General features: G+C 40.2%; 1 long non-coding RNA gene across 4 annotated transcripts in view; it reads left to right on the forward strand.

The window, feature by feature from the left end:
* LOC142411284 (uncharacterized) overlaps positions 1 to 15,636 on the forward strand; it is a 64,038-nt gene that overhangs the window by 5,607 nt on the left and 42,795 nt on the right. For 2 of the 4 annotated variants that reach the window (XR_012776149.1, XR_012776148.1), the window contains exon 2: positions 5,939 to 6,104. This is a non-coding gene — a long non-coding RNA (uncharacterized LOC142411284). Of the gene's footprint in view, positions 1 to 5,938; positions 6,105 to 7,147; positions 7,245 to 12,322; positions 12,375 to 15,636 lie in introns of those variants that run through there. The other 2 variants (XR_012776151.1, XR_012776150.1) reach the window with 2 other exon arrangements.

Below are 15,636 nucleotides of genomic sequence, written 5' to 3' on the forward strand. Positions count from 1 at the left end.
ACATGATGTAGCAGAACTCAGAATTTGAATATCATGTTCAGTTGTATGAATATCAGTTTAGGCTCTCTGAAAATGATAACCACACCAAGCTCAGGGGAGTTCCACCTGGTTTACCCCACTGTGTGATGAGCATTAATTAAACTGCATGCAGATCTGGCAGAGTTGTACAGCAGTTACCTTGAAAATGTGACAGCAATTTAATGGATTGCTACTTAAAAATAGTGCGTGTCTCTGAATGTTTTGACCCAGCAGCAGTACAATGATTTCCTCAGATTAAAGAGAATAAATATTTTCCTTTATTTCTGGCTGATAATGTCTCTTGAAGAACTGTAGTAAAATGAAACTAGAAAACTATGTGACAAAATACAGAGAAGGTGATTACTGAGCAAAGAAAGCTGCACTTACAAAGTGAAGCAGCCAGTGATTTGCAGCAACATACAGAACTCTCATAGATGCAAACCATCAACATAAACAAATAAACCCCATTCTTTGTGAATTCAGAACGGAGCTCTAATTATACCACACCAATGAAGTTCATGACACTGTTGGAAACAGACCAAAGAGACAAAATGTTTTGCAGTCATTTTTTATACACTGTAACCTTTGCTGTGAAAAAAAAAAAGAAAAGAAAAAAAAGAATGCTTCTAAGTAGGGTGAGAAGATGAGAAGGAGGAGGGGGAGTGGATGGGTGGGACCCCAGACCGAGTGTCTCTTCCCTTTAGAATTTGTTGCACATGTCAGCATTCGACAAGCCAGCGGTATTGTTCAGGGCAGACCTTATTAATTACTGTTCAGTAGGTGGCAGATGATAGCGCCCACAACTGGAATTGTCATTGTGCCACCAATCATCCCACTCCATACACTTGCCAAAGCAGCAGCTTTTATATGAAAAAGGCAAGCGTAAGCAACGAGCAGACATCTGTGGTGACCTACAGGGGCTGCCCTGTGGATCTGCTTCTCTTTGGATTCTCCACCTTGTGATTTTTGATGCCCTAAGAAGAGCAGCCCCTCCTATCCCACATTGTTCTTTAAACGAATGGATTTTACTCTCATCAAGGGGTGCCATACTCTGCTGACTGGCTGGATTGGCATGATAAGCTTTAGTTCACATAAACTTGTACTGCTCATATAGCAAATACTCTTCCACAACACTGGAATCTAGAGGAGGAAGCCAAAGCAAATGGAAACTCTAAATACTATTGTTGAGTGAAGGTTTCCAATTTTTTGGCTGTGTAACTGGGATGTTTATTTTTAGAAATGAAAATATTGACTCCATCCTGCCCACCCCCCACCCCCCCCCCAAACAGATGGAAAAAGAAGTCATGCCAACTTATATTGATGAAAAGCATGTTCCAATACTTTGGGGAAAAAGCTCAGGAACAGTTTATACAAAGGAAAATATTAGTCTTGTGTTTTCTGGCCAAGTCAGTGGCAGCTTGGGTTATCTGCAGCAAACATGCCAGTTAGACGTGCCCAGAGAAATGTCAGGCTTTTCCAGCCTGCTAACTCATAAACATAATTCTGGTCAGTAATACTGATTTTTCACTTGTTTATGCCAGGGTCTCTTTACTTAGCCATTCCACCTTCCACAGAGCAAACAGTTTCTGCCAGTGATGCATTCTGATATAATCCCAGGATTAAGTCTAAATGTGATACCTGCTCCAAGCCAGCCTTCCACGCTGGAATGGAGTCTAACCGGACCTCATGAGCAAACATTATCATGACCTCGTTCAGCATGCTAGAGGAAATGTTCAAAGACAACCTGGAAACTGCAGCAGATGGTGCTAATTTTTTTGTGGTAATTGTTGTCCTTCTAGTTTCAGGAACGAATCTAATACAATATACTAATGAGGCCTCTGCTGCTCGGGTTTTGTCAGGATAGGCATTTTGGAGATAAAGCACAGAGTCATATGATTGTGACTGCAGGGAGATTCCAATTATTGAATTCTTACCCAAACTGGTTATTTAGAGGTTTGCCCATTACTTGCAGACCAGATGGGATGAGGAATTAATTTGCATTGCCTGAAAGCTCATACCCTGGGAACTATTTGTTGTATTCACCTATTTTATTGCTAAGTTGTTCTTCCAGTTCTCAGCATGCCTTTCTGCTGTGTTCCAGGAACAATAAGAAAGTTCTCCCATTGCATACTCAATGCATGAAAGTTTCCATGCTTGTAACCTAACCCCATAAAGCCTCGAAAAAGTCAAGCTGGTGTGGCCAGTGATTTCCTTGAAATTTACATAGTGCTGTTTAGGTTCTGGTAAGCAGTTTCTTAACAACAAATTTCTTGTTTACTGATCATGATGAACAGTATCATGTTCAAGTCTGTTCTTTGTCATGACACACACGTGCTACTGCTGAAGCCTGCTTTTACTCTCTCCAACACACCACCGTGTCCAGAATCTTCTGTTGCTGAAACACGACTGTGAGATACATTTTTTTTCCAAGAAATACTGTTTCATGCAATACAGTTAGTCTCTCGTAATGACAGGTCATAAGAGGGCAAAGGTTGAGAGAACAGTTTGCCAATGCTGCCCCATTACAGCACACACCCTGAATATAATCCAATTTACACCTCCCCAACTCTTTGCTCCACTTTTAATTTGATAAGAACAAACTTAAACTTCAAACTGGAACTGACTTCTCTTTCAGGACCCTTTTGTTCTGGCATTATTTTGATTTGCTTCAGAAGCACACACAACCCCTTTGGCATACTGGGGGGACAGTAACAGGACCCACCTGCTGTGGCCGTCTAGATAAATTTAAAAAAGAGCTACGCATTTCCTTAGTATTTACTAACTTGCCCTTTACCTCTGCATGTATGAACTTGAGCTCATTACACTGAGATCAACATGTAAAGTGGTTTAAAAACACAGAGATTTCACTAGTCTCCATAGAAAAGGAGGGCTGATGCATTTAAAAACATTATTCCTTCTCTTCCTTTGTATTGAAAAGTGGAAATCTGCGCATAGGAAAAAAGCAGGCCATGAGCAAGCTGTCCAAGTGAATAGACTAGAAATAGTTTTGGCTTGTGAGCACAGGAAGACACATAACCCATCTTTAGGGGATATTATGCCAGCAGAAATGTGTTGAAAAACAAAGTAGAGTCACTGGGCTTTTATGCAGACAGACAATACCTCCTAATAAGCACAACCTGTAAAATCTATGAGGATTGCAGACCCCACAACGAAACAATAAAGGAGAGATTTCATGTGATTCCTCTGGAGAGAGAATTATTACTTATCTCAGAAACATATGAAGAAAAAATGTCAAGACATTTTAAGCAGAAATGCTAATAGCATCATAGCACTGGATGGAGGATAGAAACACAGTAAGTAGGGCTTTTTGTCCCCCCTGTAACTTGTTAAAACTATCTAAACAATGGCAAGGTAACCTTGATTTTTTTTTTTTTAAATGCCAGATGCCAAATATCAAAGACCTGATTTTTCATATCATGCTAGTGGAGTATGAAAATTTAAAACCAGTTAAGAAGAGGAAGAGAAAGATCATTAAGAAGGAATAGGCAGTGGGCTATGGAATCAGAGTAGTAGTGGGGTGTAAATTAGGAGGGATTCTGGAATATTTCTGTGACCAACCTATTTCCTAACACATACAAACTATTGAAATTAACAATCACCTCCACTGCAGCCAAAGGCTAGAGCAGTAGTAGAGTGCTCAGGTTTTTCTGATCTTCAGAGAGGACCAAACAACATGTTCTGCCAGTCTTCTGGGTTCTACTTGAGAATTATTTTTTGGTATTTATTCCCCTGTAGTGCTGAAGTGATACACGATGTCTGTCTTTTCTGAGGGCAACACACTCCACTTATGTTTAACTTTCATTCCAGTAAGAGCAAATACAAATCTTTTCAATGCTGCTGAAGAATATAAATGTGTATCCCTTAGAAGCCCAAACCTTTCTCTTAATCTTTTATTCTGTAATGCAGCCACAAAGAAAGGTGGTACTGACTAGATGTTAGTTTGCCAGTCATAAAGTACTGACCAGCTCTATCCATATATCACGGACACTCTTACAGCCCAGTTGAAATGCTTTCATTAGTCTCCTAAATAATCTGAATCCATATATGTATATTGTACTAAGACAGCTTTTGAAGCCTTTTCTATCTTTAAAAATGAAAATTAAAAAATATATACAGGAGGGTATATTCAAGAGTTTCATAGCTATTTTTAAATGAACTTTTAAAAAAATGAATAATGTAAAAAAATGGAAGTTACTAGGAAAATTAAGAGGAATAACATGGAAAGTATGAACTAGAATTTGAACAAGCTTTTCAAATAGCATGATACAGCTTTTCTCTCATTAAAGTGGATGTTGTTATGGTACTGTTGCACAACCTGGCACAACTGCAGGATTCACCACTCGGGCATTCTCCAACCTGCGTGGTGGAATATCACAGCAAGGAAACAGATGGATACTGGCTGCCCAATATGCCAGTCATGCCTTGCTCCAGTTCACGCTTAGCTGTTTAACTCTCTTTAGAAAGCAGTTTTGACCTTACTCCTCCCTTTGTGTAACTGTGCAGCTTAACAGGTTCTGCTGAGTATCTGACAGGAGAACAGAAAACACATTTTTAGACATCTAGCTCCATTTGTATTGTGTAGGGAGTCTGATCACCCTAATTCAGGACTGTAATTCCATTTTATGACCTGGCATCTAAGTTAGACATTGTAACACTGAGTCTTAGCTGCATAATTCTTGGGATGCAGCTCAAAGTGTATCAGTTCTCTGTACAATGGGAATTTGTACAGTATTACGTAGCATTATAGTATTACCTAACTTCATGTGAAAGGACAAAAGCATTAAAAATTGTGAGATGGCTATGCTGCAGGGGAATGAAGCTGTACAAATGCCTTCAAAAGGTGACAACCATATTGAAAAATGACTACTGATTTACCAGCATGTAAGGTATATGCTGGCAGAGCAGACGGGGGAATTGTTTTTCCAGTGTCTCTGCTTTCCATTTCTCTACATCTCCTAGTACTTCCATTCACTGCTTTCAGTACAAAGTTCATTAACATCTGCCTGGAAATCTTTGTGGTTGTTGTTTCTCTGGTGTTCAAAAGCACTTTCCATTCTTGTCAAATGGTTTATGCAACTGAAGGCAGCCAGACGTTCAGGTGGTAGAATATAACACACTCCTACCATAGCTTCCTTTTTCATGTTCCTTCCTCCAAGCTTTGTTTTGCAAGTGCTGATCTGTTTCCCTTGCATCTGGGATTTCTTTCTTTATAAGCTATGGCTAACACATGTTCTTCTCCAACTGGGAACTGGATGTGTCTTTGCTAATGTCACTCAGATGCTGACTTACTCCTACATGAAGTTCTGTTGGATTTTTTCCAAAGCAGCATGGTTATCATCATTTTGTGTCGCCTTCTACAAAGTCCTGGGTAGGTCCTCTGTTTGTAAAAGATAAATAGCTCCACGGACCTCAGTGAACTGATACATACTCAGCTAGAGGAAATTGATAGCTGTTTTCCCATGCCTCACTCGCCTTCTCACTTTTCCCTGTAAGCCGCTGTTTGGTAAATCCAGTCCACATATGGGATGAAAACTGAAAAAGCATGGTTCTGCTTATTTATTCTAGAAAAAGGGAGCATTACGCTAAAAAAAAAAAAAATCAAAGTTACAAGGAGAAGAAAATTAACCTGCCATCCTGCCATCCTTTCACCCCATTTCATGAGATGTGAACTGGGGCTGTCAATGAAATTCAATGGCTTGTGACATAAATCTAAAGAGAGATTATTGTATGCAATGCATAGTCAGATGGCAGCGTTCACTGCTGCGGGGGGCACAGAGCTAAGCACTGAGAAGGGGGTTTTAAATGGCTAGACATAACCACAGTGATGTGGTCTGAGAAAAAGAGGATAATCAAATTTCATGCTTCAGGACATGAGCTGATTATTTTCTGAACCCTGCAGGCTACCACACCCTCTACAGCACCCAGCCTTCTGCTGGATGCTTTACGTAAGCTTCAGTCTGATTCTCCAGGGCCATAGTTGAAGAGAAGGCACTAATGTACAAAGGAGGAGTAGAAAATACTGTGATTAGCCTTGGCATCCTCTTCCAATCCTGAAGACAAAACAGGTATGATGTTCTAAAGGTTGTTCATATTTTCTTCATGAAGCAACTTTGCTGGAAAACAACAGTGCTCAGAGGGGGGAAACTTCAAAATATGTGCAAGTGTGACTAACTTTTTTCTAATTTTATCTTTCTTCTCAATGTTAAATTTTGTTTTAAAATTTAATTTTTATGTACAAAATGTAGGCATTTTAAAAGACCAAAGAGAAGCAATGTTTTTAAACTACTGAAACAACATTTCAAGAAACCCAATCTTATTTTTTCTATTTCCACTAGCAATTTTCTAGATTTCACTTTTTTTGTTCCAGTAAGGTGAGAAAATAATAGGAAATACCCAGTTTTCTTGTGGAAAAGAAGAACAAAATTTCCTGTTATTTCTGTACTTGGGAAAACACAAGTACAGCTACTCCCTGTTACCCACTGAGATAGGAGGAAATGGGACTAAGGCTTCGGTCTCAGTTTTTCAGCTACCAGCAGATCAGGCTGTCATACACGGAGATGGAAGTAAAAGTGTAACACATTCTGCATCGACAGAGGCAACATTGCTCCTGGATTTCAGTGAGATTCTTGAAAATCAATATTTTTGTGAAAGAGTTGAGTAAAAAAAAATTCTTCAGTCAAATATAGACTGAAGAATATTGTCTTTGAATCAGCCCTAGAAAGATGGCAGCATTCCTGCTGAGGGTCTTGACTCACAAACATACAGACAGATTAAAATAAGAGCCAGAGTTGTCCAACTTCCTTGTTTCTCAGACACAGGTACTGCATGGAGAGCTAAACTGATAGAAATGAGCATCCTGAACTACTACAAATTATAGCTTGGTGTATCAAGGAAACCAACAGAGATTTTGGTTTTCCTCGGTATATCACACTAACTTGCAACAATACAGCACGTGTTTCAGGATCAACTAAGCTATTCATAGAGTGGTGTAAGGACTCTCCAAGGGGTAAGGAATCTCCAAGGGAGAGAAGTGAAGCAAACAGAAGCAGGTGATAATCACTGTAGCCTACGTCTATGAGTCAGAACACCATGTACTTTGCTACTATAGGTCACTGAGAAGAAGGATCTGGTAGACCTGCAACACAAAATCTGCTCTTCTGGGTACCAGCTCATTGCTTTAGAAAGCCAGTTTCCTTCTGTTGACCTTAAAATGTAAGTTTTGTCCATTTCCTGTGGAAAAAACCCAACCAAACAAAAAACCCAAAACCAAACCACAACAGAAACAAATCTCTCTAAGTCCATATAACTGCTAAAGGAGATAAGAGTAGTAAGTGATTTTTTATAAGAACTGGACTGTCATAAAGATGCTAGCTGCTGACATGCAATGTCAGAGCAAGGCTTGCAGGCTTTTCCATGGCAAGCATTAGCAAGGACCAGAGAAACAAAAGGAGGTTGTTTTTAATATTTGGAATATTTCTCAGGTTCTGTTCTGAATCACTTTCAACTTCAGAGGCAGCAACCTCTTGCTAGGTTTCAACCGTGATCAAAACAAGCTAAATGGGACATTGTCAGCAGTTTCCATTTCAAAGCATTTGAAGGTTTTGCACCATGAATTTGATTCTGCTTAAGTAAATCTATTAAAACACTAGAACATCTTGTAAAAGTTGCAGAGCAGAGAAGCCTGTTGTTCAGTCTCACATTCCTCCTGCACTGCCCTCCAAGTCCCTAATTGTTTTCTGTCCCCACAGTCCGTCACAAACAATGTCTCCACAACCTCCTAGCCTCTGCAGGAACAAGGAGCTCGAGTCCAACTCTCATGGACTCCAGCAGAGGTTGGAGAGGTTCAAATATGGGTCTAGCTGTCAGTAAATTCTATTTCACATAAATAAAATTTTTATTGACATTTAATCACTACTGAGGTGAACAGAGCTAATTTGTTTCCCCTAAAGCCTCTTCTGGGTAAAGTCAGAATTTCCAAAATTTTTGTTGTTTGGACAAGAGAAGTGGCAAATTGCATGATCCTTCTCATCTTTATGTGCCAGGAAAGGATCTTGGTGAGAGAAAGGAAAGGAGACATCTGTGGTAAACATGGTTTGGAACAAGCTTCCACTAAGAGTCTCTGGCAACAGATGAGAGCCTTCCACCACAATATCATTATTTCCAGTTAGCAAATTCAGATTTCATGACTGCTCTCAGGAGACCACTGTCCTGCTACCATGAATCACCAGCATCACTGAATGACCTTCTGCAAGTCCAACAGCAAGTCTGTTCCTTGCATTCAAGCAGAAAATAGGGCTTCATTAGCCACTCTCCATGTCAAAACCAGTAGCACAAGAAGTGTAAGGCTTATTACCCATTTATTTGCTGCAAGGACCACAAAAGCATAACTTCATTCCTCCTCCCTCTCTAATATTAATTTTTATCCTTTAAGTATTATCTGTACTACATTAGGAGCCCATAGTTCCAGTTGAGATCATTGTCACATTGCAGTAAATGGTCTGTAAATGCACACAGTAAATCTTCACTTTAGACTTCTATTCACGGTTGCCCCACATTGGACTTGTGTCTGCACAGCAATGTTGTGGAGTTACCAGCTTAAGCTAACCGGCCTAACTGAGGCTCCCTGATTGATTTGGAAGGTCCCAAAGGGGATCAGCTAGCTGCACATAATTTGCACTGTCAGCTATTTGGAACTAGTATGGAAACTCAGTTGCTCTGCAGAGCAAATCAGAAGACTGCATTGCATATTCACACAGCTCTTTCTGCAAGGAATCCCCTTTTTCATCTATCTCTTTCTCTCTCAACTCTCAGGCTCCCTATTCCTTTTCTTCCCATGCAGAGTCTTTATTTCTTGTCTCCTTTTCCTTCCTCCCACTTAAAGACTTTCCCCTCCTCCCCATTGTCTGTCTTCTCTCCTAAACTTCTTCAGCAACAGCCTTTTTCTTCTCTTCCACTCCAGCTCTGCATTGACAGCTCACATCTGTTCTTTCCAAAGCCTCAATAGTTGCTGGGGTTGCAACCATCTTTTCTGTCTTTTTCCTCTCACACACTCCCGTAACATTATAGATGTCTTGCTCTGTCCAAGAATTCTTGGTGAAATCTCTGTGCTTCTCCCCTCCTTCTGGGTCTGTTCTGCCCGGGGCCTGGTGATCCTGCTTGAGTGATGGGGAGCTGCTGCTGTAGCCAATCTCTTCCTCCCTCAGAAGTTGTGTTTCCAAAGGGATCTCTAACAACCAGTTGCCAGGCTGGAAGAGGAACCAATACAGCTGCCCTCCTTACACTCTTTCTCCTTCTACACTCTGCACTTGAGGGGCCATTTCCTGCAAAATTGATTTGGAACTATTTGTAAATGAGGCTCAGAGGTATATGTGATACTTTTCACCTACACGGACTAAAAGGTGAGGAACACAAGATGTCCCAGCTTCTAGATACATGCCTGTTTTCAGCTCCCTCCAGAGCTGACGTAAGGAGCTGGCATCATGCTTAGTTCTCAATCCCCACAGAACCTCTGCTGATGGAAAGAGACATAGCAAGGCAGCCACATGGTTTTTGTTTATTTCTCTTTTATCAGTCTCTGTCATGAACCTCTCCCACACCACAAACAATTGAAGTCACAGAATTTCATCTAAGGCTTTCCATCCCTTCTTTTCAAAGGCTCTGCTCTCTCAACACCCTCCAACACATCCGCAGACTGAGGTTCCCCTGGGTCAGCTGCCAGTCTGCATAAGTATAGGCCTATCGTAAGCCTAGTATTGTAACTGCTCACAGTTGTGGTAGGGTAGCAGGAAGAGAGTGATCTGGCTTCTCTGCTTGCTAGAGACCCAGCCAGAAAGCATAAGACAAGGTCTAATCTGTAACAATATTTTGGAAAGTCTTTAAAAAGTGATCAGCTTTGAGTCAGGAAAACTAAAATCAGGTTTTTTGAGTTTGTTCTGCAAAACGTACAGACTATTTCATTTTGTTGAACTGCTTCAAAACATTTCAAAGCATTTCTCTTCTGCCATATGGTTATATGTATCTTTTTATTCCAGATCCCATTTTCTGTGTAATTTCAACAAAGTATTTCAGATAAGATCAGGCAGAGAAAAACATGAAACATTCTCATTTCTGAATGCTGAAATGTTTTGATTGAAACACTGACAGTTCCAAATATTTTTTTTCAGAATTATCATAATGCAGTGTATTTTTTTTCAGATTTTATTTCACTTTGCAATGAAATTAAATTTTAACCTTTTCAGCTAGTTTTTGTAACAAGGCATTGTGACTAAAATGAGGGAATAATCAGACACAGGACATATTTCCTCTCTCTTTTGTTTTTAAGTCCTTCTATAAATTTGACCAAGAAGACTCACATTATGGGTTAAAGACAGCTTGAAAATTAATGTCTATTTTTATATTGCAGAGAATTACTATGCTGATTAGGTAAAGTATAAACTCATGTTTGCGTATTTTTTCAGTGAATGCTCTTGAAAATCCAATCATATTCAAGCAACAGTAGGGTTAGGGTTTGGGGTTTTTAATGGACTAAGCCAATACTTGTCATCAACGTTTTACCACTGATGCACCAGATTGGGTTGTTGTGGGCCTGCTTTTTCTCAAAATCACATTCACTAATGCTTCTGAGCAGTCTACAGTCATTAGGACTTATCCTCATACTATCCCTGGTTGCCAAGGGAATACTGAACCCATCTCAGAGACATGAAGCAATCAGCCTATGGTCAGAAATTGAATTTCTGTTCTCTGGAATGCAAAGCCAGACTCCATTCATAATTCTTTCCTTTCTATTTTGAAGAGATTTCGGCTTCCAAAATTCTTTATCTCACATATTTTACCCACATTTAAAAATAAAACTTAGAAATCTCTTCAGTATGTAGGTGAAAACAGTTGTCTGCTTTTTGTTAACTATTGTGATCAAAGCATTGAGATACTGAGATTTTCTTCTATAAGAGAATGATCGTGGTGACTTGTGCCACCCCTGTCAAGAGCTGGGATATGGTGGAAGTGGAAAGACAAAAAGTCCTCCCCTTACCTGTTCACCATCTCACCTGGCCTTGAAAACACCTATTTTGCTCTTTGAAAGTAGCTCATAAATATGCTGTTTGCAAAGAACCTGAAGCACAGGTTGCTATAGGTGAGACTTCAGACATAGCTTCAGTAGAGGGAGCTGTTTTACCAGCTAAGGAGGAGAGAGAAGCTTGGGATCCCTATCTTGGTAGGTACAAAGGAGCATTTTCAGAATGAAGTACATCAGTTATTCCCTTTGACAGCTGCATCGTTCTATTGTTCTAGACTATCTGGACTATTAGTATCCGTAGGTTGTAATTAAGCACTGATTTCTGTTGAAATAACTCCTTACTCTTTCACCAGTACAAATACATACAATGAGATAACAGAGTAAGAAAAAGTGTTTTTCTCTCCTAGTGCTCTACCCTGCAAGTGAATCCTGTAACATCCAAGTGCCTGATATTCTAGATACCAGCTGTCAGATATCAACCTAGAGGTGCTCATCACCTCTAAGGATGGAACAGCTACACAATGAGACTGTGCTACACAATGAGACCGTGCTACACAGTAAGACCAGGTTCTGCAGGTGTTTTCCTGACCATGGGATGTCTTTCTGCAGGCAAGCACCTGTGCTTTGTGGAAAGCTGCAAAGAAATCTAAATATGTTCCAAGCACAAACATTTTATAGTTCTATAGGAGAGGAGGTTATGTAACCAGCTACTGCACAGAGGCAGCTCAGAGATCACCGCTACTATAGCAGCATACTTCTCCAGCTGATCATCATTTAACATAAAGGCCACATGTTTGGCCAAATTAACTTCGTTTGTTTTGCCCTTAGAACTGTGATCTACTAACATCCCTAGCAATGTAAGAAAGCAGAAAGAGGGTGACACAGAAAGGGCTTGCAAGGAGCTCCTCCTTGGTGCATTGCATTTGATCCACAAAAGCAACAAGGTGAGTGAACTTCAGGATATGAAAGAGAGAAAATGCTTCCAATGTCAAAGTTCTACATGGGACCCTTTATCTTCTGTTTCTCTGACGTACTACTTTTATTTGGATTCCTTACTTCTTCAGCTGGAGAAATAAACAAAGCGGAAAGGTCTCTTGTGGAAACTGGAAAACAAAATATCTTGCCATTGCTTTCAAAGAATGTTTTAAAATTTATCTTCAGCATCGGACAGTGAGCTTGCAGTCAGTGCAATTCCACAGCCCACCTGTATCCTGGCCTTCCTCAAGTGCAATGCTGTAGAGATGAGGAGTCCCTCTCCTTTCCTTACAGGAAAATGCCAGAAGCTAAGCTCTGAAGGGCAGCACTCAGCCTAAAGAATATGTAGGTATACAGAAAACTGTGTGGAGACAGAGATCCACATAAATCTATAATTGTATATGTTTGGGAATGCAAGACCTAAGTCTCTACAGAGGTGGTATATGTTCATTTCAGATACGGTGAAAGAAAAATAACACCATCTGAATCTATGCTTCCACTGATAAACTGAAGGACAAGGTGTTACCTGCTGCCCACAAATGTTTGGGTATACCCTGGAAATTGCTTTCAGAGATTATGCCAGTTAGCAAGTTTGCAATTTATAGTGCTGCATCTGCTTCTTGACCCAGCCTGAGATTGTTCCAGCTCAGATACCTTTTGAAAGAATCTGAGGACCTCAATTTAGCAAGGCTTTTTACAGAGTACTGTGATGAAAACCTGAAGTCCAATAGTGATAGGGGCTTCTTTGGTAAATTAGAGTAGATCAGGTACCAGAAAAGCAAAGTGTATCATATGCCTTACTCACCAGACAAGTGAGAATTGGCCTTTATCCATCATCTATGTATATTGCATACATAAAATCACAAGCCAGTGGATTTTGCTGCAAGCAGTATGTTAAGAACAATAGCCCTATCCTGGTCCACTCATACGTAGCACATTTGATGCTATTAAACTGTGATATCATCAATTGATAAAAATCAACTCTTGGATAAAAAGCAGTGGGATCAAGCCAGGATAGAAGCAAAATAGAGAATGACTTGGGGAATAGCTGGAGAGACATTCCTCTTTGTTGAAGTATTGCCACTTCAGCATCCTCTTGGTCTCCTCTCCCATTTCTGGGCGCCAAAACAGTACCAATGGCCAAGAATACTTTTTATATATCACAAGCTGGCTGGTAAGATATACCTTTCTTCCTGGAACCAGTCATAGCACAATAATCCAGGATTTTGTCTGCACTGCTGCAATACATCTACCTGTGACCAACTGCACATGGGCCACCCAGGAGCTCCAGCTGAATCAACAACACATAGCAGCTTGCCTCTTTCATATGGTAGGGGAAAGACAGATGACAACACATTGCACTGGGGCTTCTTGCTATACATTGGTACAACATGGACTCACATAAAGGCCCTGACATTGATCTTAAAGGGGTCAATAAGTAAGATATTTACTGACCGCTAATGATAATAGCTATCAGTGAAAATGGTTAGACTCTGCAGGGGGAACTAGAGCTAAACCAGGAATCTAGTGTTTATTGTGTGCCTTTCTTAGAGGTCAAGAGGGTCCAAAGATGTTATGCTCTGTTCTGTGATGAACTGGAATCCCATGAAAATTTTAGGTCAGGGATCCTATTAACTACTACAAAGAGATATGTGAAGGCACTTCTGTTAACAAGGCCAAATTTGACAATTTAAATTCAGCAATATGTTTAGTCTGAAATATGTATAGATGAAAAAAATTCAAGACATTTTAAACCTTTTGGATTTGGCTTAAAAAAAATAATAGCTTTCTTATTTTTCACTTCTGAAAGTGTTACTTTTCAAAATTATCTTAAGGGTTACATACTTTCAGCCAAATTAAGACATTTCAAACAAACAAATATTATTTGCACCCCTTTACTGCATGGCCTCTGGGCAGTGGATGTTCAGAATGTGGTTTGCTTCTCTCCCCACACTTCCTGACCTGCTCCCTCAATCTATGGCGTTTCCCTCCCTTGATGTGAACATGGTGCCAGAAATCCGTGTGCTTCCTGCTTCTTGCCACCTACAAAAAAGGTAAACCACAGAAACCCCCACATGCACAAAATTAATGCAAAATAAATTTGGTCGATCACTTATTTTTCTAATAGCTTTTTGGCTTAGTTGCTTTGGGCAGAATTAGGAAACAAAAAGGACAGACCCAAGCTGAACTGACTAATTGCTGGGCTGTACGGCCTGATTACGATCTCAGGCTGGTGTAAATCTGGAGTGACTTCAGTGGAGTTCACGAACCAGTTCCAGGGACACTGCAGATACACAGCTGGTGAAGTACAATGATGCACTTATGGCTTTGGGCAGCCTGACTCCTCTCCTGTGAGCTAAAAGAAAACAGAAAAGCTGGGCAGGCTGCACACAGCTTCCTAGAAGTTACCTACATTATTAAGATGCCATTAAAAGATAACAAATCACTAGCCAGAGATCTTCCAGTTTGACAAACAGCAGAGAACTCAGGAGATTAAGACGATACACTAGGTACCTCATTTAGCTTCCCTTGTAAAACACCTGAAGAAGCCTCACACAATGAAACCTTCCTGACCTTTTTCAAAGGACTACTGTATAGCCAAATAGCTCTTCCTTTCTCATCCAAGTCCACGATCTCTCATTTGGCAGTTGACACCCTACTGATATTTATAGGCCAGTAATCACCACCCTCACTCAGTTTCTAAGATATTTACACATTTACATGGTATAATAATTCCTCCCCAGATCAGTGAGAATTTCTACCCATAGATGCCCTTCTCTCATCCTTCACAATATTCTTTAAAGCCAGCTTCTCAGTATATTTTTTAAAATTATTGTTATTTTGATCATGTGCAGCCTGGAATAGAGGCTCAAGTTTCACAGAACATTTACATGCATTACTTAAATCAATCTCTGTTCAGCAAAACATGTCAACATATGCTTAATTGTAAGTATTCACTCAAAACCTCTGCAGAGCACAAAAGAACTGCTGGAATGGGGCCTGCCTCCAGTTCTGTTTGTACAGTCTCTGTGATATGGACATTTCTAGTGCAGTTCCTGGTTATTCAGGGTGATTCATTTCACACCAGAGCTTTACTGTTAATACTCCAGCCCTCCACAAGAGATAAACATCAGCTATGCCATCTAGATTTAAGGCAACATTTAAAAAGAAGCAGCAAGTCAGAACATACCTTTGTAGAGCTTTGTGTACCAGTTCTTCATTTAGTTTTAGCTGAATTTTCAGCTCCAACTGAGGCACAGCCAGTGAATGCTGCCCTTTTGCCTACCTTTCTGTCGGCATCACAGCAAGAGCATTAAGCCTCTGACACTTTGTAGGGCCACACACACATTGCAAGTGTGTTAAGTGATACAAGTCACTCCCAGCCAGAGATGTACATAGAGTTCTGTGAAGTGCATGGTACAGTATCTGGTACCTGATGAACTACAGAGCTTACTGGTGTCTCAACTTTACATGAGGCACAGCTTGAAATGACCTTTCCTCCTAGCAAAGCCTTGCTTGCATTCTTTGAGCAAGTAGTCCTAGCGAATTGCAAGCATACTGTTCTCCTTAGAAAGGTGAACTCAAAATATATTTCAATATGATTTTCT

The sequence above is a fragment of the Mycteria americana genome, chromosome 6 (assembly GCF_035582795.1).
Source record: "Mycteria americana isolate JAX WOST 10 ecotype Jacksonville Zoo and Gardens chromosome 6, USCA_MyAme_1.0, whole genome shotgun sequence".
Classification (NCBI taxonomy): domain Eukaryota; kingdom Metazoa; phylum Chordata; class Aves; order Ciconiiformes; family Ciconiidae; genus Mycteria; species Mycteria americana.